The sequence below is a fragment of the Macaca fascicularis genome, chromosome 12 (assembly GCF_037993035.2).
Source record: "Macaca fascicularis isolate 582-1 chromosome 12, T2T-MFA8v1.1".
In the NCBI taxonomy this organism is placed as follows: Eukaryota; Metazoa; Chordata; class Mammalia; order Primates; family Cercopithecidae; genus Macaca; species Macaca fascicularis.
In genome coordinates this window covers 102,116,569-102,140,029 of record NC_088386.1, presented here as the reverse complement: position 1 = coordinate 102,140,029, position 23,461 = coordinate 102,116,569, and the positions used below count along the sequence as shown (strand labels likewise).

Here is a 23,461-nt window from a genome sequence, read left to right as displayed (position 1 = left end):
CTTTGCATGGCAACTGGCATAAAGTTCAGTGAAGGTGCTGCTTAACAAGAGAACGTTGAGCAGGCACGGTGGCTCACACCTATAATCCCAGCACTTTGGGGGGATCACTTGAGGTCAGAAGTGTGAGATCAGACTGGCCAACATGGTAAAACCCCATCGCTACAAAAAAAAAAAAATTAGCCAGGAGTGGTGGTGGATGCGTATAATCTCAATCACTCAGGAGGCTACGGTGGGAGGATCCCTTGAGTCCAGGAGTTTGAGGTTGCAGTTAGCTGTGATTGTGCCCCTACACTCCAACATGGGAGAAAGAGTGAGGCCTTGCCTCTAAAAAATAATAATAAAAATAAAATGAAAGAGACCGGGCGCAGTGGCTCACGCCTGAAATCCCAGCACTTTGGGAGGCCGAGGCAGGAGGATCACAAGGTCAGGAGATCGAGACCATCCTGGCTAACACGGTGAAACCCCATCTCAACTAAAAAATACAATCAATCAATCAATCAATCAATCAATAAAAGAAAAGGAGAAAACATGCTTTGTCTGATTTTGCCTTGTTAGAGAAAATCTGTGATGAGAACAAAAGATACAGGAAATTATCTAAAAGTGGAATTTCTTAAACAAAATTTTCTTGTATCAGATGGTTTTTTACCGTGTTCCTTCCAAGTTCCTTGTCAGAAATAAACTGTCTATTAGGTATGACGATGTGTGCCTGTAATCCCAGCTACTCCAAAGGCTGAAAGGGAGGATCTCTGGGGCCAGGAGTTCTAGTCCAGCCTGGGCAACATAGCAAGAAACCATCTCTATAAAAATAAAAAAGAAACATAAAAAGGAAAAGTGCTTGTGTTATCTTTCAGTGAAGATATATTGTATTACTGGTATAAGTATCAAGATATTTTGTGACCACTTTCTTGAATTTGAATACCTGGAGATGTACTTGGCTTTTGAGTTGTCTAAAGTATTGAGACCATAGACAATGCAGATATGTGCCTATATCCATCCTTTCTATGACCCACCATTCTTAATGGCCTTTAGAAGGTCACTTTTTTTTCCCTCAAGTACAAGACCTTTGTTTCTGGGACAATGTGATTAATATCAACTATGAAAGAAAGATTAAGTAAATTAAAATGACTTACTATACAGCTATTGGTATATATTCTTCATGTCCAGAAGCAATTTATAATATATCAAGAGGTCTCTCTAAAGTGGTTCTTGCCCTCTCATTTCTACCACTGGTTAGAGAATAGGTATGTGGAAAAGATGTCATAGGGCCAGGCACGATGGCTCACGCCTATAATCCCAGCACTTTGGGAGGCCGAGGCAGGTGGATCACCTGAGACCAGCCTGGCCAACATGGCAAAACCCCATCTCTACTAAAAATACAAAAATTAGCTAGGCATAGTGGCGGGTGCCAGCTGGTCCTGGCTACTTGGGAGGGTGAGGCAGGAGAATCGCTTGAACCCGGGAAGCAGAGGTTGCAGTGAGCTGAGATTGAGCCACTGCACTCTGCCTGGGGAACGGAGTGAGAGGCTCCATCTCAAAAAAATAAATAAATAAATAAAAATAAGCCATAATACAAAATAGGCTAAGAATAAAGAAAAGAGCTCTTGGCCGGGCGCGGTGGCTCAAGCCTGTAATCCCAGCACTTTGGGAGGCCGAGACGGGCGGATCACGAGTTCAGGAGATCAAGACCATCCTGGCTAACACGGTGAAACCCCGTCTCTACTAAAATACAAAAAAAATTAGCCGGGCGAGGTGGCGGGCGCCTGTAGTTCCAGCTACTCGGGCGGCTGAGGCAGGAGAATGGCGTGAACCCAGGAGGCGGGGCTTGCAGTGAGCTGAGATCCCGCCATTGCACTCCAGCCTGGGCAACAGAGCTAGACTCCGTCTCAAAAAAAAAAAAAAAAAAAAGAAAAGAGCTCTTAAAATACGTTTTCTATTTTAAGGTCATGTATTTTACCACTGAACCAGGATCTTTTCCCTTCCCTCCTTCTTTGCCTCTTTCCCTCCAGGCACTCTTGCGCATGTGCTCGCACTCATGCTTGCTCTCTCTCTCTCTCTCTCTCTCTCTCTCTCTCTCTCTCTCCTTTCTCTCTCTTTCTTTAAATGAGAGTCTCACTCTGTTGCCCAGGCTGGAGTATAGTAGTGCAACCTTGACTCACTACAACCTCCACCTCTGAGGCTCAAGCAATTCTCCTGCCTCAGCCTCCAAGTAGCTGGGATTATAGGCATGTGCCACCACGCCCAGCTAATTTTTTGTATTTTTAGTGGAGATGGGGTTTTACCATGTTGACCAGGCTGGTCTTGAACTCCAGGCCTCAAGTCATCTGCCCACCTGGGCCTCCCAAAGTGCTGGGATTACAGGTGTGAGGCCTTGCACCCAGTCTCTCTCTCTCTCAAGGAAAAAAGAGGAGAAAAGAAAAGGGGGTTTGGGCTATACGCACTAATGCTCTCTCTCCCTGCTTTCTAGTTATGTGAACTGAAATATGAAGAACTAGTTGGGAAGTGGAAATTCTGTTTCTTCTAAAATTCTACAGCTGTTCTGGGCACCGCTGATGTTTATAACCTTCTCTCACAGATGTTACATTTTATGAACTGTGACTCATTAGGGTGGTTCTAGCATCTTTAGATGGACAGAAATCCCCAAGGACAGGATGATTACATAAGTCTGCTTCACTCAAAACCTGAAATATTGGAATAGAATATTTCCTGGGGCGGGGTGGGGGAAGCAGTAAGACTTTGCCATACTTTAACGAATCAGAAACACTAATGATTTCAGTTGGTTCTTTTCTGTGGGAGGAATGAGGGAGGTACAATAGTCTTGTTTGGGAAGGTTTTGTTTTCATTTGCAGAATGTTTTTAATTTGTGTAGGCTTTTTGGTTTGGACCTTGATCTATATTTTTGTTCCAATGTGCAAAAAACCATTTACTGGAAGACGTTGTTTGAATGTCCAAGGGACTGGATTTGGTGCTTGTTTGAGGAATGGAGAGTAATACAAGAGCTAGAATATATGGTGCTGCTATCTTTGAGCTTCTCAGTTAGGAAACACTAGGGGCAGAATCATAAAAGTTTAGAATTAGATGTCACCTGTATTTTCCACATTTGATACCTGGGGTCCCAATTGGGCCACTGACCCACCCAAAGTTACATAGCTAGTGATATTCAGAGCTACATTTTAGAACCATCTTTCCTAAGTTCCAATGCTTTTTCAACACACAGGACTGCCTAATATCCACAGACTTAAACAGGATCAAGCATTATGGCAGGTCAGAACTAGGATAAGGCAATTGAGGCAAAATTTAACAGGTACCAAAAGCCTCAGTAATTAAAATTAACAGAAAATAATCCACGATTAACAAAATACCAAATTTTTAAACAAAGACAAGGTCCTACCCTGCTCTTCCATAACCCAGCTTCACCTGTCTCACTCTAATCTCAGCCCTCCATCATACAATCTAAACTTTTGGGTGGATCAAGGGGGAAAACCAACATGGAAAATATTCCACTGGCTGGAATCCCTGGATGTGTAGAGCGAGCTGTCCAGGTGTTCGAAGATGGATCACAAACCTTTGTGCACAATAGTGTATTGAGAGAAAATGGCTCTCATTTGTTTTAATAAAGAAGTGATGGCAGTTTTGAGGGTAAAACTACAAAAAGAAACAGACTGGGTTGAGCATGGTGGCTCACACCTGTAATCCCAGCACTTTGAGAGGCTGAGGTGGAAGGATTGCTTGAGCCCAGGAGTTCTAGACCAGCCTGGGCAACATAGCAAGACCCCATTTCTACAAAAAAAAAATTTTAATTACAATGACATTTTTAAAATGAAACTGAAGAGTAAAGGGGAGACTCAAGATGTGACAGTGGGTCATAACCTCTACAGGGCACTGCTCCCAGAATGAACCCCATTCCATTCAAGAGCACTGCTAGGCAGAGCACAGAATGGAATCCCCAGAATCCTACAAAGGGATTTAGTTGGAAGGCTTTGATTAGAGCAAGATACTGGGTTAAAATTTTTCTTTCCGTGTTTGATTTTCTTCTCTCTCATCCATGTCCTGCGCCTGAAGTGTTAACGAGCACCTGGATTTGCACCATCTGAAGTACCCTTGCCCTTAGAAAACCTAGAAGGAAAAAACCTAAAAGCAATCACACTGGGTCCCAGAGGAAAGGACAGGCCCTTGGACAAATGCAATCCTACAGGTTCACATAGGAGTCCTACAGGTCACCAAGAGAGGCTGAAAGGGCATTGGGGACTTAACCAGCTCCGGAGCAGTAAAGAATATGCATTTGGGCTGGGCGCAGTAGCTCACACCTGTAACCTCAGCACTTTGGGAGGCCGAGGCTGGCAGATCATGAGGTCAAGAGATTGAGACCAGCCTGGCCAATATGGTGAAACCCCGTCTTTACTAAAAATACAAAAATTAGCTGGGTGTGGTGGTGTGTGCCTGTAGTCCCAGCTACTTGGGAGGCTGAGGCAGGACAAATTGCTTGAACCTAGGAGGCGGAGGTTGCAGTGGGCCGAGATCACGCCACTGCACTCCAGCCAGGGAGACAGAGCAAGACTCGGTCTAAAAAACAAACAAAAAAAGAATAAATATGCATTTGCCTGAGTGTCCTCTCTTCATTTATTCCTCAGAATCCAGCTTGCAGAGGCTGGATGAGAGTTGGTTTATGTCTGGCAATTTGGTTCTTGTAAAGTCATCCTGCAGTGACTTTAACAACAGAGTCAGAACCAGCCCAAGGAACACAGCAGACCCTGGGCAAATGTGGACTTCTGATATAGTACTAAAATAAAGCTATGATAAAAGCTCAAAATTAAAAACTGTTCTTACAAACTGGCTGTTCCACTGGGTCTGGAGGTGGAGATGAGAAGACGGGAGTGATGAGGAAGAGTCTAAGAAAGAACCAAAGTCGCTTTCTTTTCTATGCATTCTTCTGGGCTTCCTCCTATCAAGTCATCCTCCTCTGCAGGAAAGAATGGTTTATTTTGTGTTTTGTTTTGTTTTTTCATTCAGCTACAGGTGCAGTTCTAGAAAAGGAATGTAGATTTATTCTCTAAAATTCAGCATCGCTCTTTCCTGGTTTAAACACTATTTATTTATTTATTTTTATTTTTATTTATTTTTTTGAGACAGAGTGTTGCTCTGTCACCTAGACTGGAGTGCAGTGGTGTGATCTTGGCTTACTGCAACCTGCGTCTCCAGGGTTCCAGCGATTCTCCTGCCTCAACCTCCAAGTAGCTGGGATTACAGGTGTGTGCCACCACCCTTGGCTAATTTTTGTATTTTTAGTAAAGATAGGGTTTCACTGTGTTTGCCAGGCTGGTCTCAAACTCCTGAGCTCAAGTGATCCACCCACCTCAGCCTCCCGGAGTGCTGGGATTACAGGCATGAGCCACCACACCTGGCCTGGTTTAAGCACTTTTTTTTTTTTTTTTTTTTTTTTTTTGAGACAGAGTCTCGCTCTGTCGCCCAGTCTGGAGTGCAGTGGCCGGATCTCAGCTCACTGCAAGCTCCGCCTCCCGGGTTTACGCCATTCTCCTGCCTCAGCCTCCCTAGTAGCTGGGACTACAGGCGCCCACCACCTCGCCCGGCTAGTTTTTTGTATTTTTTTTTTAGTAGAGACGAGGTTTCACCGTGTTAGCCAGGATGGTCTCGATCTCCTGACCTCGTGATCTGCCCGTCTCGGCCTCCCAAAGTGCTGGGATTACAGGCTTGAGCCACCGCGCCCGGCCATTTTTTTTTTTTTTTTTTTTTTTTTTTTTTTTTTTTTTTTGGAGACGGAGCCTCACTCTGTCGCCCAGGCTGGAGTACAGTGGTGCAATCTCAGCTCACTGCAAGCTCCGCCTTTCATGCCGTTCATGCCATTCTCCTGCCTCAGCCTCCCAAGCAGCTGGGACTACAGGCGCCCGCCACCACACCCGGCTAATTTTTTTGTATTTTTAGTAGAGACGGGGTTTCACCCTGTTAACCAGGATCGTCTTGATTTCCTGACCTCGTGATCCGCCTGCCTTGGCCTCCCAAAGTGCTGGGATTACAGGTGTGAGCCACTGCATGCAGCCTGGTTTAAGGACTTTTGAAGAAGGATTCTTGTGCCCCAAATGCCTGGTAGTTAAGAACATAGGCATTTACCAATTTAGACAAGAATGCTAAACACGCCACTGAATAGTTTTTGGGGTTTTGTTTGTTTGTTTGTTTTTGAGATGGAGTATCATTCCTATTGCCAAGGCTGGAGTGCAGTGGCGTGATCTCGGCTCACTGCAACCTCCACCTCCCTGGTTCAAGTGATTCTTCTGCCTCAGCCTCCTTAGAAGCTGGGATTACGGGCATGCGTCACTACTCCCAGCTAATTTTATGTTTTTAGTAGAGACGGAGTTTCTCTATGTTGGTCAGGCTGGTCTTGAACTCCCAACCTCAGGTGATCCACCCACCTCAGCCTCCCAAATCCCCTCCTAAATCCCCTCCTGGGATTACAGGCGTGAGCCACCGCACCTGGCCTCTGAATAGTTTTTATACATTTTTTAATTTTCTTGACCTTCAGCTTCCTAATCTGTAAATAGAGAATAAGAGCTCAAAAATGATATCCATTATCATAGAGTCTTGCCCTTGAAGGATGATGTGAAAAGTCGCTTAATGCATGAGTCAGTGCCTTCTGGAGTATCCCCAGCCAGCAGTATCCAGGCTGTGATCAAACTCCCTTAGTGCCCACCCAATGCAATGCATTCTGCTTGCTTGCTTGCTTGCTTGCTTGTTTTGTAGACTTTTAACTTTCTCAATATTAAACAGATGTAACTTCTTGCTTCTTTTAAGCCAAAATGTTCTTGACTATTATGCCAACATTTTCTGCCCTGGCATCTTCAAGTATCTGAAGATAGTCATCAAACTGCTTAAGTCTTCCTTTCTCACTGGTTCCTTAAGCATTCCAACAAAGACTAATTTCAAGTCCCCTCCATAACCCTCCAGAGTTCTTTCTTTTGCACTGCTTTTGTTTTCCAACGGTCCCTCCAATGTCTGTTTTGCAGAACTCAACAATCTGTTCCAAATATAGATTGGCCATGAGAAAATAGAGTGTTGCAGTTACCAGCTTTTTTTTCATTACCATAAAATAATTTAAAATGTCTATGATGGACCAGGTATGGTGGCTCATGCCTGTAATCCCAGCACTTTGGGAGGCCAAGGCGGGCAGATCACAAGGTCAGGAGATCGAGACCATCCTGGCTAACATGGTGAAACCCCGTCTCTACTAAAAATACAAAAAAAATTAGCTGGGCGTGGTGGTGGGCACCTGTAGTCCCAGCTACTCAGGAGGCTGAGGCAGGAGAATGACATGAACCCGGGAGGCAGAGCTTGCAGTGAGCCGAGATTGTGCCACTGCACTCCAGCCTGGGCAACAGAGCGAGACTCCGTCTCAAAAAAAAAAAAAAAAAAAAATGTCTATTATGGCCAGTGTAGTGGCTCATGCCTGTAATCCCAACACTTTGGGAGCCTGAGGCAGGCACATCACTTGACGCCAGGCGTTCAAGATCAGCCTGGCCGACATGGCGAAACCCTATCTCTATTAAAAATACAAAAATTAGCCGGGCGTGGCTACTTGGGAGACTGAAGCATGAGAACTACTTGGACCTGGGAGGTGGAGGTTGTAGTGAGCCATATCACGCCACTGCACTCCAGCCTGGGTAACAGAGCGAAATTCTGTCTCCAAAAAAATGAAATAAAATAAAAGCCCATAACAAATATCTTAAAACATTAAATCATCACAATAATGAATCTGGCACCCCCATTGTTTAGTTGTGATCAACAAGCAAGTCTTTTAACCTGTGGTTTATCTTTTATGTCTACATTTTATCCTATACTCCTCTGTATCTCCTCCTAGGAGGAAAAAAGGCAAAAATATTTTCAAGCATTCTGTACGAATGAAAGGAAGTTCTAGAATTTTCCTCCTCCCCCTCCTTTTGCTGCTGTGTTGAAACAGCGTTACCGTTGCTACAAAAACAAGTTTCCCTCCCCTCCCCTTCACTGAGTTCACGTATTACCTCTCTGGATAATGAACAGTATTGTTTTGTGAAGTGGCTGCAATCTCAATATATTCTGCAAGTTCCCTGATTACTGTTCCCTCCCCTTTAGGAGACAGCCTTTTCTTTCTTTAAGAGAGGAAGTATCTTGATGTAAATTAAAATAAGAATACATTGACCACCAATTCAGTTTCCAGCCTAAACCGGATATTCTCCCTGGACTTCTATAAATGTCACTGACAGTGTGTGATTGAGAACGAAAACATCTTCAGTGCCAAACAATAATGAAATAGAAGGCAGAGATACAGGAATACAAATTTCCACCATGTTTCCTGGGCTTTTCAGAAGCCTGTCTTGGCCTGTAGAGATTTCAGGTCATGATTAAATATTCTAGTCTCAGACATAGTCACTTGTAGCCTTTAAAAAAATTTTTAAACCATGGGTAATATCTATATATGAGAAGTTTTATAATCTGGTAGGTACCCTGCCGTGATACTTGCTTCCAAAATCAGTTCTTTGTTATGTTACAATACATAACATTGCCCAGAAGACACTAAAGAGGATGAAAGCTTTAGTTCTGACTGTTTATATGGATGAACGTATCTGCAACATAAGCTAAACATTTCGGATCTCTAACAGTTGTCCAGTCACATGCCCTACAAATGTAAAGTTACAGAAGTTCTGTGCCATCAAGGTTTCCAAATTCAGTGCCCATATTCTTCCTGATAAAAAGTGACTTGTATAAACAGAGATCTCTTTTTTTTTTTTTTTTTTTTTTTTGAGACGGAGTCTCACGCTGTTGCCCAGGCTGGAGTGCAGTGGCGCGATCTCGGCTCACTGCAAGCTCCGCCTCCCGGGTTCCCGCCATTCTCCTGCCTCAGCCTCCTGAGTAGCTGGGACTACAGGCGCCCACCACCGCGCCCGGCTAATTTTTTGTATTTTTAGTAGAGACGGGGTTTCACTGTGGTCTCGATCTCCTGACCTTGTGATCCGCCCGCCTCGGCCTCCCAAAGTGCTGGGATTACAGGCTTGAGCCACCGCGCCCGGCCACAGAGATCTCTTTTTAAGAAAACACAGCTGGGGCCAGGTGTGGTGGCTCACGCCAGTAATCCCAGTACCTTGAAAAGCTGAGCCAGGTGGATCACCTAAGGTGAGGAGTTCAAGACCAACCTGGCCAACATGGTGAAACTCCGTCTCTGTTAAAAATATAAAAGCTAACTGGGCATGGTGGCGGACACCTGTAATCCTAGCTACTCGGGAGGCTGAGGCAAGAGAATCACTTGAACCCAGGAGATGGAGGTTGCAATGGGTCAAGATTGTGCCATTGCACTCCAGCCTGGGTGACAGAGCAAGACTTGGTCTCAAAAAAGAAGAAAACACAGTTGGCCCTCCATATCTGTAGGTTCACAGGTCAAAAATATTCAGAAGAAAAAAAATCAATGGCTCTATCTGTACTAAACATGCCCAGGCTTTTTTTTTCTTATTGTCATTCCCTAAACAATACAACAACTATTTCATAGCATTTATACTGTATTAGGTGTTATGAGTAATCTAAAGAGGATTTAAAGTCAATGGGATGATGTGCATAGGTTTTTTTTTTCTAGTTTATAAACTGAAACAAGTGGTAACTTCTTCCCAAGCTTTATCTCAAGTCTTGGAAAGAATCATAATGTAACAATGTAATGTTTGAAAGTCTTGATCATAGATAGAAATCTCCAAATTAGTACAGTTATCCTTCAGTATCCACCGGAGACTCATTTCAGGACCTCCCATGCATACCAAAATCCAAGAATGTTCAAGTCCCTGATATAAAATAGTATACTATCTTCTCACCCTTTTCATGAAGTAACTCAAAGAAGTCCCACTCTCTCTCTCTGCTTCCCTTTTATTATCCACTGCTTTTAAAAGTCCTAAGCTAAAACTTGTAGATAATGATCAATACCTACAATTATTGAGCATGCTTTGTGTGCCAGGCACTGAGCTAACCACTTTTTAAGGATTTCCTCATGTGATCATTACGGCAACCCTATGAGTTAGGTGCTATTACTATTCCCATTTTACAAGGGAGGAAACAGGTTTCTTGGTAGCAGGTGATTTGTCCATGATCCCACAGCCAGAAACAGGAGGAACTGGGATTTGAGAGCGGGCAGTCTAATTCTACAACCCATAGACCGTGATAGTGCCTGATATTTACATTATACATGTGTGTTAATGATCTTAAAGTCTGCAAAGGAATTAAGCCTAAAAGTTTCTTCATAACCTAAGGATAATCATTCACCCCCAGCAATTAACAGAGCCATACAGATTGTACAAGTTAGAACACTAATTTCTGGGTGGAGCATTAAAACAACAGGTACATAAGTGGGCGTTGACTTCCCGTACATGGGCTGTGTTCTCTTTTTTCAAACTGTCAAAGTGAAGCATGGGGGCTGACGCGCGGATGAGGCTGCAAATGCCTTTTATGACAAGAATTCGATCCCAGCATCATGAAAATAGGTATTATTAATTTCCATTTGATTCAATTATTCTTTGAAAAGGAAAAATTTTCTCTCTCCTAATCTCACTGCCTTTAAAACTGATAAAACATTTGTATGCCTAAAATTAGCTCGCTTTTGTGTTCAAGGTTTTCAATGCCAACTCAAGAAAAACGTTATTGTGAAGATTATTCGCAATTCATCTAAGCTTCCTGAAAGATTCTATTCATTTCTCAAATCAGTGTCTTTCAAATACATCTCCCTCATCTCAATTCTCTCACTGTGTAAGGCCCTTCCATCTTTGACTTCAATTGTGGTAATAGGCTCCTGAATGATTGTCTTACTTCCATTCAAATTCTTTTCCAAACCATCTTGCAAACTGCTACCAGATGATCTTTACAAAAACAAATATTCTGTCACGTCGCTCCCTGCTACAAACATTTTTACGTGCTTTGGGAGCAATGGAATAAAATCTAAACCCTTAAGCATGACATTCAAAGGCCTTTGTCATCAGAACACTCCCATTGATGTTATCCCTTCTCGAGCCAAATCAAAATACTTTCATTCTTCCTAATATACCAAAGAATATTGTCATTTGTCTTAATGCCTGGCATTAAGTAATAAATGACACAGGAGCTACAGCTAGGCAAGCTGCGTCTCTATTACAGGATAAGCTATGCCAGGGGTTGGGGTGTGAGGGTTATTCTACCACCTCCCAACTGGCAGCAGCGACAATATCACCACCCAACCTTCAATTTCCATCTAGCCTCCCTTTCCTTCCCTTGGGTGAATAAAGAGGGTCTCTTTTTAAAGTGTTGTTGTGCCTCAACGCCTTCCAAGCAGAGATCGTTCATCTGAATGGCAACAAAATACTCTACTGATGCCAAACATCTTGAGTGCATTGTGGGGTGTAGTATAGTTTATGTTTGACAGTGGAAAATACTCAGCAATGTCCCAAATACTACCTCCCCAGGGCAAAACACACATATACATGTTTCAAAAAATCTTTCTTCCCTAAGAAGACAGCCCTTGAAAAACAGCTTGCTGACCATATGTTTGATAGGTCATGGATCTGTGGTTTTCACTGGAGAAATCTCTCTTGTGTCCATCAATTCTTTCTATTCATTCTTTTTTTTTTTTTTAAATGGAGTCTCACTGTATTGCCCAGGCTGGAGTGCAGTGGCACCATCTTGGCTCACTGCAACCTCCACCTCCCGAGTTCAAGCAATTCTCCTCCCTCAGTCTCCTGAGTAGCTGGGACAGGCACGCACCACCATACCCGGCTAATTTTTGTATCTTTAGTAGAGATGGGTTTCACCATGTTGGCCAGGCTGGTCTTGAACTCCTGACTCAAGTGATCCGCCTGCCTCAGCCTCTCAAAGTGCTGGGATCACAGGCGTGAGCCACTGCTCCCTGCCTTTTCTATTCCTTCCTGTTATCTAGTCAGAAGCAAAATACATGTTCCCCCAACAGCTGCTGTGGTGTTAACAGGAGACATATTCAGAGCTTGAGTTCTTTTTACCAGAGTGTGTGGAGAACTCTACACAGGCAACCTACGTAGACAAAGTTCACAATATCAAGTCCTTCTCTCTGTTCAAACCAGCTTAGAGCCTAAACTGCCTTAAGATTCTTTGAGGTGTACGTTTTTTGCAGTGGTCCATGAAAACCCATCTAACTCAACAATACAGAACAAAATTAAACCTCTCTTCATTCACCAAATGTTCTGCCAGAAAGAATCTTTGTGTTTTGTCAAGGTAGATGAACAAAATGTTTCCCTCTATAGCCAAGCCTTGTTGAAAGCCACACTTAAAAGTTTAATGTTACACACCCCTACCAGGTGTCCTTCCCCAAAATCATCTGGATTTTATAGACTGTTTATTATTACACTTTCTGCCAGACCTCTTGCAGTAAAATTTATTTATTTAGAAAAGAGTTTCAGCTTTGCCATCTATTAAATCTGAATAGATCAGACACCAGATTGTTTAATTCAATAGGTAGTCCTATACTCCACAAGCACACGATTTGCCATTTGAGTATCTAGGTAGAAGTAACCCAGGAATGTGATAACGTGGGTCCTCAAAGCAGCTGAATCCCTGCAGTAAATATGTCCCTTCACTTTCTATGGAACTTAAACCAGAGGCTTCATGGAGGTTCTCTGAACCTTGCTTCACACCAAGCATTTTTCACACACTTCTAATAGACTTGGGAGGCCCTACATATATCCCTGTTCACAGTACAGCTTGGCGGTTAAGTGGCTACACAAACTTTCTATGCTCATAGAGACCTTTATTAGTCTTTATTTCAGTCAGAATTATTTATGTGCCTTTCAGCAGCACCTATGGTTTAAGACAAATACAGTAGCCATTTCCTCTTTTCTGTCAAGTTGAAAAGCCTCATCCTGGCTTTGTTATTGTGCTCTTCCAAACTGAGAAGACTACATGGACATCTCAATGGAAAGTCACTGCCGACCAAGACCACTTGATCCTGCCTTTTTAATGATCCTGTTTATTTTAAACCTGGATTTAAAGACCTAATGCTGCCGGGCGTGGTAGCTCACACCTGTAATCCCAGCACTTTGGGAGTTCAAAGGGGGTGGAGCACTTGAGGTCAGGAGTTCAAGGCCAGCCTGTCCAACATGGCAAAACCCTGTCTCTACTAAAAATACAAAAATTAGCCCGGTGTGGTGGCGCATGCCTGTAATCCCAGCTACTTGGGAGGCTGAGGCACAAAAATCACTTGATTTTTCACACTTGATTCTCGAGTGAGAATTGCTTGAATCTGGGAGGTGGAGGTTGCAGTGAGCTGAGACTGCACCACTCCACTCCAGGCTGAATGACAGAAAGAGACTCTGTCTCAAAAATAAAAAAAAAAAGAGACCTAATATCCACCTACTATCTGTCTTCATTTCTGATTACTGCCCACCACAGCCTCTTTCTATCGCCCAGACATCCCTCCTATTTACCTCTGATCCTTCATTCACATCCTCCCATCAGCCCTCAAAAACTATTTGTATATATGCATATGTATATATGTGTGTGCATGTATATATGTATATCTTCACACGGCTAAATTGAGGAAAAATTTCCCCCATTTTCTTTTTGTGTCTCTTTTTGTCCTTTCTCTCTTATCCCACCAAAAATAAACAGGGAACTACGACACGACATGATTGATTATACAGTGTAATACGACTTTTTAATAATTTAAAGAAACATCTCTATAGGCCCTTTAAGTTGGCAGAAATGCTCAAGGTAGTAAGCTTTCTTTGTAAACACATTTTGCCTTTGAAAGCACCGATATTACTTTGAGATTGCATTATTACACAGTTCATTTTCACCCTCTAATCTCCACAGATTGGGTCTGTCAGTTCCTACCTGTAAGCTGTGCTCTGCCCCAAAGTTACACTCAACCATGTTTCTAGTTCAAAGTACAACTTAGCAGACACCTCACCCACTTCTACTTCATTCTTTTTTTTATTTTATATTTTGAGATGGAGTCTCATTCTGTTGCCAGACTTGAGTGCAGTGGTGTGATCTCAGCTCACTGCAACCTCCGCCTTACTGCATCTGGCTAATTTTTGTGTTTTTAGTAGAGACAGGGTTTTGCCATGTTGGCCAGCCTGGTCTTGAACTCCTGACTTCAAGTGATCTGCCTGTCTTGGCCTCCCAAAGTGCTGAGATTACAGGCATGAGCCACCAGGCTTGGCCTTCATTCTCTTTTCTGGAAAAAAATGTATTCTTATTTTCATAGAGGCAGGGTCTTCACTATGTTGCCCAGGCTGGTCTTGAACTCCTGGGCTCAAGCAGTGCCCTTGCCTCAGCCTCCAAAAGTGCTGGGATTACAGGTGTGGGCCCCTGTGCCTGGCCTACTTCATTCTCTAATCAGGGTAACTGGGTTACTGCCTAGTGAGCTATGATTCTGCCACTGCTCTCCAGTCTGGGTGACAGAGCAACACCCCTGTCTTAAAAAAAAAAAAAAAAAAAAAAAAAGGCAGCAGAAAAAAAGGCAGCAGAGTCTTACCAGCAGCACCTCTTTAACCCACCATAGTCAACTGCAAAACCTCCTTCATGTTAAGTCTTCATGGCTAAAAAGGGGATTTCCTAAATACCTCCCTAACCATTGCTGGGGTAAGAGTTCCTCCTCATAAGGCCAGCTTCTTTCCCTTTCTGTCCCCTCTAAGGGAAGCTCCCCTCTGCCTCCTCCAGTGAGCTTCTGAAGCCATAACCATTGTGAGAAATAGCTCCTACCTCAAAGACTTCTTATAACATCTTGTCACAGGAGGTGAGCACTGCCAGGGCTCCACCACAGTGCTCAAAGGCAGGGCCTAGAAAGTCATATTAGTTAGGATACAGGTTCAGCTGCTTTAACAAAAGCCCATTCCAGCCAGGCGCAGTGGCTCAAGGCTGTAATCGCAGCACTTTGGGAGGCTGAGATGGGCGGATCACAGGTCAGGAGATTGAGACCATCCTAGCTAACACAGTGAAACCCTGTCTCTACTAAAAATATAAAAAATTAGGTAGGCGTGGTGGTGGGCACCTGTAGTCCCTGCTACTCTAGAGGCTGAGGCAGGAGAATGGAATGAACCTGGGAGGCGGAGCTTGCAGTGAGCTGAGATCCGGCCACTGTACTCCAGCCTGGGTGACAGAGCGAGACTCCGTCTCAAAAAAAAAAAAAAAAAAAAAAAAAAAAGCCTGTTCCACAGACCCACTCAGTTTTGTAAGAAAAAAATAAATAGCCCAAAAGGATTCCAGGAGAATATTTTCACTTAGTAATCTAAAGGAAGTGGTCCAGAAAAGTAGGGCAGCTCTGTTCCATGAGGTCACCCAGGGGCCCAAACTTCTATAAATGAAAAACCATGTTTTCTTCATTTATATGGTGCAAGGTGGCTCATCACTGCATCTATATTCTAGCCCACGAGAAGAGGAGGAAAGGGGATGTAGAAGTCCTTGGACTCTGGTACAGAAGGCTCCAATGTCAGGGGTTATATTTGACTTCAAGAAAACTGTTGGTTCTATCTTCAAAATATACCTAGAATCTAATCATTTCCCATCACCTTCACTGCTACCACCTATTCCAAGCCACTGTCATCTCTGGCCAGGATTATTGCAATAATTTTCCATCTGGTCTGCCTATTTCTTACTTGTTTGCCCCACCATTATACCTAACAGTCTATTCTCAACAGAGCAGAAAGAGGGATCTTTCTATAATAAAAATCAGATTGCTTTTTCCCTTTGCAAAAATCCTTCAAAGGCTGACAAGCATCTATATGATGTAACCTCCTACGTTCTTGTTGAATTTTTTCCTTCTCATCTTCCTCTTGCTTGGTTTTCTCATTCTATCCTAGACAGACGGGCATCCTTATTGCTTCTAGAATATGTTAGACACACTTCTGCCATAGCAAGAGTGCCTGGAACACTCTTGCTGGAAATATCCACGACTAATTCCCTCACCTCCATCAAGCCTTTGCTGTTATTTTCTCAACGAGTCCTTCTCAGACCACCTTATTGAAAATTAAAACCAGGCTGGGTGCAATGGCTCAAGCCTGTAATCCTAGCATTTGGGATGCTGAGGTAGGCAGATCACTTGAAGTCAGGAGTTTGAGACCAGCCTGGCCAACATGATGAAACCCAATCTGTACTAAAAATATGAAAATTAGCTGGCTGTGGTGGCTCATGCCTGTAACCCCAGCTACTCGGAGGCCGAGGCAGGAGAATCACTGGAACCCAGGATGCGAAGGCTGCAGTGAGTTGAGATCATGCCACTGCACTCCAGCCTAGGCAACAGAGCAAGAATCTGTCTTAAGGAAAAGAAAGAAAGAAAGAAAGTTAAAACTACCTTCTATTCCCTTTATCCTGTTCAATTTTTTCATCTTTCTATAGCACTTACCGTATTTTAATATACTATGTAATTTTAATTACTTTTTTACTATCTATCCCTACCTGGTAAATATAAAATCTAAGAGGGAAGAAATAGTTGTCTTATTTAGTGAAGTATCTCAGTAGAGTAGTGCCTGAACAATGTGAGCACACCAAATATTGACTGAATGAATGAGTGATCGGGATTCAAAAATGGTGGTTGCCACTCCTGAGTTAGTCTTATGAGTTGTATGGTAACTCTCCTCCCTCACCAAAAAAAGATATGTTGAAGTCCTAAACCCCATTACCTCAGACTGTGACCTTATTTGAAATGGGGTCTAGGTTGGGCACAGTGGCTTATGCCTGTAATCCCAGCACTTTGGGAGGCTGAGGCAGCCAGATCACGAGGTCAGGAGTTCGAGACCAGCCTGGCCAACATAGTGAAACCCCATCTCTACTAAAAATATAAAAATTAGCCAGATATGGTGGCGCATGCCTGTAGTCCCAGCTACTCAGGAGGCTGAGGCAGGAGAATCGCTTGAACCCAGGAGATGGAGGTTGCAGTGAGCCAAGATCATGCCACTGCACTCCAGCCTAGGCAACAAGAGCGAAACCCTGTCTAAAAAAATAAAAAATAAAAAAATATATAAAAATTTTTAAAAAGAGGGAGAGAGAAATGGGGTCTTTACAGAGGCAATAGAATAGAAAATAGAATGAGGTAAGGGTGGGCCCTAATCCAAAATGACTGCTGTCTTTATATAAAGGGGAGATTTAGACACAGAGTCACACAGGGAGAATGCTATGTGAAGATGTAGGCAGAGATCAGTGTAACACGTGTCCAAGCCAAGGAAAGCCAATGTTTGCCAGCAAACCACAAGAAGCTAGGCAAGAGGCATGGAAAAGATTTTCCAGGACAGCCCTCAGAAGGAAACAACCTTGATTTCAGACTTAGCCTCCAGACTGTGAGACAATATATTTCTGTTGTCTTAGGCCAAGCAGTTTCTGGTGCTTTGTTACTGCAGCCCTAGGAAATGAATACATTTAGTCTCTAGATATTTGGAAAGGTCTAAATGAGGTCTGGAAACTTACTTAGATCGGGAAGTACCTGAAAACTGTAAAGCAATAGCCAAACATAGTATAATAGGTAAACAAGAGTATGTCTTCAAAAGTTAACTGTGTCCACTCAAGGATTCAGTAGGACAGTTGCTAAGTTCTGCCGTCTCTCTTTTCTCCACTCTGTCCCTACCCCTCACCATCACCATCACACAAAAACATCTGCTGTAAGTCTTGGGGGAATTCCTAAGCTCCTGTTTCCCATAAAAGATTCAGGTGAGCATCAACCAGCTGTTCTTGAAGCTTTTTCTCCAAGCCTGAACTACACCTTAAATCTAATGCAATCTGCTTCCTGGAAGATTAGAACCTCTCTGGTGCAGGGCTTTCTGTTTGAAGTTGTTCTGTTCAGATAGATCACTCATCCTCAAGGCATACGCACACACATGTAAACATACCACTATCCCACCCTCCAACCCCCTTCCCCAACAGAAAGCAGAAGAAGATGTTTGCCTTCAACAGGCCCTGAGATGATCACACTGTCCCAGCAGGGTCAGTAATGACATTGGAAGGGGAGGCTCCTGACTTTTGGTGAGGATAGTGGTTAGAAGCTATTAGGGGTCTTCCATGGGCTTTTCTTTGTTTGGGGAATGAGATTCTGTTTAGGGTTTTATAAGGTGATTCAGACCACCCCATAGGCCATATGGCTTCTGAATTGCTAATAGCCTAAAGGAACAGATCATAGGTAGCTGGAAGGTAAGGATGTCCTAGTACACAGAAAAGACAAAGTTTTAGACTAAGCTGGCAAGGATCTGACACTGGGGAGAGTCAGGCACCAGAAGGAGTGAGTGAGAGGGCAGAGCGAGATCCCGGGCCTGAAAGAATGGGGCACCACCACAGGAGCCAATTCTTGCTCACTGGAGTGGGACCCGCGAAGGAAGGGATTTGGTGTCGAGGAATAAGCCAAGATCCTGGTGATAGAACTGTGGGTTGGCCGGGCGTGGTGGCTCACTCCTGTAATCCCAGCACTTTGGGAGGCCGAGGCGGGTGGATCACGAGGTCAGGAGTTCAAGACCAGCCTGGCCAAGATGGTGAAACTCTGTCTCTGCTAAAAATACAAAAAAAAAAAAAAAATTAGCCGGGCACGGTGGCAGTTGTAATCCCAACTACTTGGGAGGCTGAGGCAGGAGAATCGCTTGAACTCGGGGGGCGATGGTTGCAGTGAGCCCAGATCACGCCACTGCACTCCAGCCTGGGTGACAGAGTGAGACTCCATCTCAAAAAAAAAAAAAAAAAAAAAAACAACCAGAACTTGGGTCAAGGTTAGAGAGAGTCTGGCAGTGACACTGACGTAGGGGTGAACTCACAAAATCTCACTTAAAATTTTAAAATTATCTTTGGTTTGGAATGGGAGCCAATCTTTTATTAAGCATCTGTTAATCACCTGTGATATATTAAGATATACAAGGCACTGGGGGTACAGCAATGACAGTCCTTATTCTCAAAGAGTTCACAGTCTATTAGGGGAGAAATTAAAAATAAATTAATGACAACATAATGTGTTAAGTGTGATAAGACAAGTATGACAGAAGAGGGGAATGCTGTCGTGGTTAAGAGCTCAGGCCATGGGTCCAACAGATCTGACTTTAGATCCTGACCCTGCAATTGCAGGTTGTGTGATCTTGAGTAAGTTACTAAGCTGCTATAAGCTTCAGTGTTGTTTCTTATAAATGAGACCAATAATAGTACAGTTGACCCTTGAACAACATGGGTTTCAACTGTGCAGATTCACTTAGGCATAGATTTTTTTCCCTCTGCCCCTACCACCCCGAGACAGCAAGACCCACCCATCCTCTTCCTCATCTTCAACCTACTTGTTGTGAAGATGATGAGGATGAAGCCCTTTATGATGGTCTACTTGCACTTAATGACTAGTAAATACATGTTTTCTTCCTTGTGATTTCCTTTTTTTTTTTTTTTAATTGAGATGGAGTTTTGCTCCTGTTGCCCAGGCTAGAGTGCAATGGTACAATCTTGGCTCACTACAACCTCCACCTCCCAGGTTCAAGCAATTCTCCTGTCTCAGCTTCCCAAGCAGCTGGGATTACAGGCATGTACCACCATACCCAGCTAATTTTGTATGTTTAGTAGAGACAGGGTTTCATCATGTTGGTTAGGCTGGTCTTGAGCTTCTGACCTCAGGTGATCCACCCACCTCGGCCTCCCAAAGTGCTGGGATTATAGGAAAGAGCCACTGCTCTTAGCCCCTTATGATTTCCTAATAACATTTTCTTTTCTCTAGCTTACTTTGTTGCAAGAATACAGTATATAGTACATAAAACATACAAAATATGTGTTAATTGATGCTTTATGTCATTAGTAAGGCTTTTGATCAACAGAAGGCTATTAATAATTACGTTTTGAAGGAGTCAAAAGTTATATGCAAGTCAAGTTTGGTGGTGTGTTTCTGTAGTCTCCGCTACTGAGGAGGCTGAGTCAGGAAGAACCCTTGAGCTCAGGAATTTGAGTTCAGCTTGGCAACATAGTAATACTCGTTTCTAAAAAAAAAAGAAATAGGGCCAGGCGTGGTGGCTCACGCCTGTAATTCCAGCACTTTGGGAGGCTGAGATGGGCAGATTACTTGAGGTCAGGAGATCAAGACCAGCCTGGCCAACATGGTGAAACCTTGTCTCTACTAAAAATACAAAAATTAGTCAGGCATGGTGGCACAAGCCTTTAGTCTCAGCTTCTTGGGAGGCTGAGGGAGGAGAATCTCTTGAACCCAGGAGGCAGAAGTTGCAGTGAGCCAAGATCGCACCACTGCACTCCAGTCTGGCCAACAGAGCAAGAGAGGTCTCAGTAATAATGATAATAATAATAATAATAATAATAATAAGGCCAGGCATGGTGGCTCACGCCTGTAATCCCAACACTTTGGGAGGCCAAGGCGGGCAGATCACCTGAGGTCAGGAGTTCAAGACCAGCCTGGCCAAGAAGGTGAAACCCCATCTCTACTATAAATATAAAAATTAGTAAGGCACGGTGGTGGACATCTGTAATCCCAGCTACTAGGGAGGCTGAGGCAAGAGAATCACTTGAACCCGGGAGGCGGAGGTTACAGTGAGCTGAGATTGCGCCACTGCACTCCAGCTTGGGGAACAGGGCAAGACACTGTCTCCAAATAATAATAATTATTATTATATTATATTTTTATTATATTATTATATTATATTATATTATTATTATTATTATTATTATTATTATTATTATAGACTGGGCACAGTGACTCACTCCTATAATTCCAGCACTTTGGGAGGCTAAGGCAAGAGAATCACTTAAGGCCAAGAGTTCAAGGCCAGCCTGGGCAACATAACAAGACCCCATCTCTACAAAAATAAAAATATCAGCCAGGCATGGTGGTGTACTTCTGTAGTCCCAGCTACTTGGGAGGTTGAGGTGGGAGAATCACTTGAGCCTCAGAGTTTGAAGCTGCATTGAGCTATGATTGTGTCCCTGCACTCTGACCTGGGTGACAGCGGGAGACTATGTCTCAATAACGATGAAAAGCTTTATGTAAATTTTTTTACTGTGTGTGGGGTCAGCGCCTCTAGGTACCCCCCATGTTTTTCAAGGGTCACCTGTAGTTACCTACAATGTAAGATCTTTTTTTTTTTAAGAGACGGTTTCTCACTTTGTCGCCCAGGCTTGTCTCAAACTCCTAGGCTCAAGCAATCCTCCTGCCTTAGCCTCTCAAAGCACTGGGATTACAAGTGTATGTAGGATTCTTATGAGGATCAAATTAGATCATGCATGTCTGGCATCTAGTAAATTCACAATAACATTGACTATTATTTTATTGTAAATTGTTTTAATAATAATAATAATTATTATTATTATTATTATCTGCAGGAATGTAAGTCAGAAAATTTTCTAAGAAAGGTGGCATTTGAATTGAATATTGAAGAACAAAAAGTTGCTGGGTTAGGGTTGGGAGGAAGGGAAAAAATTGCTTTTGTTTTTTAATTATGCCCTGCTAGATTTCTCAGAAGGTTTTAGGTAGGATGATGAATTCAGTGATAGTCAAATTGAATTTGAGATGACTGTGAGCAACACAGGATGTTTTGACCTCTTTATACTATAATCTAAAATTTTACATATTTGCCTCATGTATGATTGTAGCTCCATGAAATGAATATAACTATTAATCTTTTTTCTGCTTGATCTTCAATACTGCAGATATAAATAGCACAAAATAAAATGGAAGAAGACAGAGTTGCACACAGTACACTTTTGTGCTGATTGAAAAACTGACATTTAAGTCTTCTTAACCCAGAAAATTGGCCTTGATGAGAAAAAAGGCAGAGGGGCTGGGCGGGGTGGCTTATTACTGTAATCTCAGCACTTTTGGAGGCCGAGGTGGGTGGATCACGAGGTCAAGAGATTGAGACCATCCTGGACAACATGGTGAAACCCCGTCTCTACTAAAAATACCTGGAGGCTGAGGCAGGAGAATCGCTTGAACCCGGGAGGTGGAGGTTGCAATGAGCCGAGATGGCATCACTGCACTCCAGCCTGGCAACAAGCAAGACTCTGTCTCAAAAAAAAAAAAAAAGGCCAGATGCAGTGGCTCATGCCTGTAATCCCAGCACTTTGAGAGGCAGAGGCGGGCGAATCACCTGAAGTTGGGAGTTCAACACCAGCTTGACCAACATGGAGAAACCGCGTCTCTACTAAAAATACAAAAATTAGCCGGGCATGGTGCCACATGCCTGTAATTCCAGCTACTCAGGAGGCTGAGGCAGGAGAATTGCTTGAACTTGGGAGGCGAGGTTGAGGTGAGCCGAGATCACGCCATTGCACTCCAGCTTGGTCAACAAGAGCAAAACTCTATCTCAAAAAAAAAAAAAAAAAAAAAAACGGGCAGGGGGGTGGGCACAAAATAAAACTTACTTTGGTAGTTTTCTAAGAGACAAAATTTGGTATGGGCAAAAATTAAAGTAAAACTGATTAATAAATACAATCTTTGGCCGGACACTCTGGCTTACACCTGTAATCCCAGCACTTTGGGAGGCTGAGATGGGTGGATCACTTGAGATCAGGAGTTCGAGACCAGCCTGGTCAACATGGTGAAACCCTGTCTCTACTAAAAATACAAAAATTAGCCAGGAATGGTAGCAGGCATCTGTAATCCCAACTACTCAGGAGGCTGAAGCAGGAGAATTGCTTGAGCCCAGGAAGCAGAGGCTACAGTGAGCCGAGATCACGCCATGCACTCCAGCCTCGGTAACAGGAGGTTGTCTCAAAAAAATAAATAAATAAATAAAAAACAGGAGGCTGTCTCAAAAAAAAAAATCTAATCTTTGTCATAAATTATTATAGAAAAGAATTATTTCAATAAGGTAAAATTTTAAATAAAGCTTAATTGCATTCTATAGAATTATATATATATATATATATCAATATAGAAATTAAGTGGTCATAATCAAATTTACTCCAAAAGCCACCTTTTGGATGAGAAGCCATCTATATTGATATAATTCTGATTACTATGTTTGCTTTCATAAACATGGACTCAAAACATCCTTGGATGCAAAATCTCAGGTCAAAATCTCCAGTCACCTGCAGGTGGATTGATTAGGAAGTAGTTGGAACTGTTTATCTAGAGTTTAAGTAGTCAGGGCAACAACAAATCCAGATTTTTCAGGAAAATTTTTTGTTTTGAGGTGGGGTCCTGCTCTGTTACCCAGGCTGGAGTGCAGTGGCTTGATCATAGCTCACTGCAGCTTCAAACTCCTGGGCTTATGCAATCCTCTTGCCTCAGCCTCCTGAGTTGGGACTACAGTATGAGCCACCAGACGTGGTTATTTAAAAAAAAAAATTTTTTTGTAGAGACAGATTTTTGCTATATTTTCCAGGCTGGTCTCGAGTGATCTCCCTGCCTCAGCCTCCCAAAGTGCTGGGATTACAGATGTGAGTCACTGTGCCTGGCTGAAATACAGATTGTGAAGTTATCACTCTGTAAGTATTAATCTGTTTTCTTTTGCATTTGTCTGTAAGTATTAATCACTCTGTAAGTATTAAT

At 43.0% G+C, this 23,461-nt stretch overlaps 1 protein-coding gene across 4 annotated transcripts in view; it reads left to right on the top strand.

Moving 5' to 3' along the window:
- CMKLR2 (chemerin chemokine-like receptor 2) overlaps positions 1-23,461 on the top strand; it is a 49,144-nt gene that overhangs the window by 23,008 nt on the left and 2,675 nt on the right. For 2 of the 4 annotated variants that reach the window (XM_045367559.2, XM_045367558.2), the window contains exon 3: positions 23,295-23,397. The exons of the other annotated variants lie outside the window; for them this stretch is intronic. The gene's annotated coding sequence lies outside the window, so the exon portion shown is untranslated. The remainder of the gene's footprint in view (positions 1-23,294; positions 23,398-23,461) is intronic. 4 annotated transcript variants of the gene reach the window in all.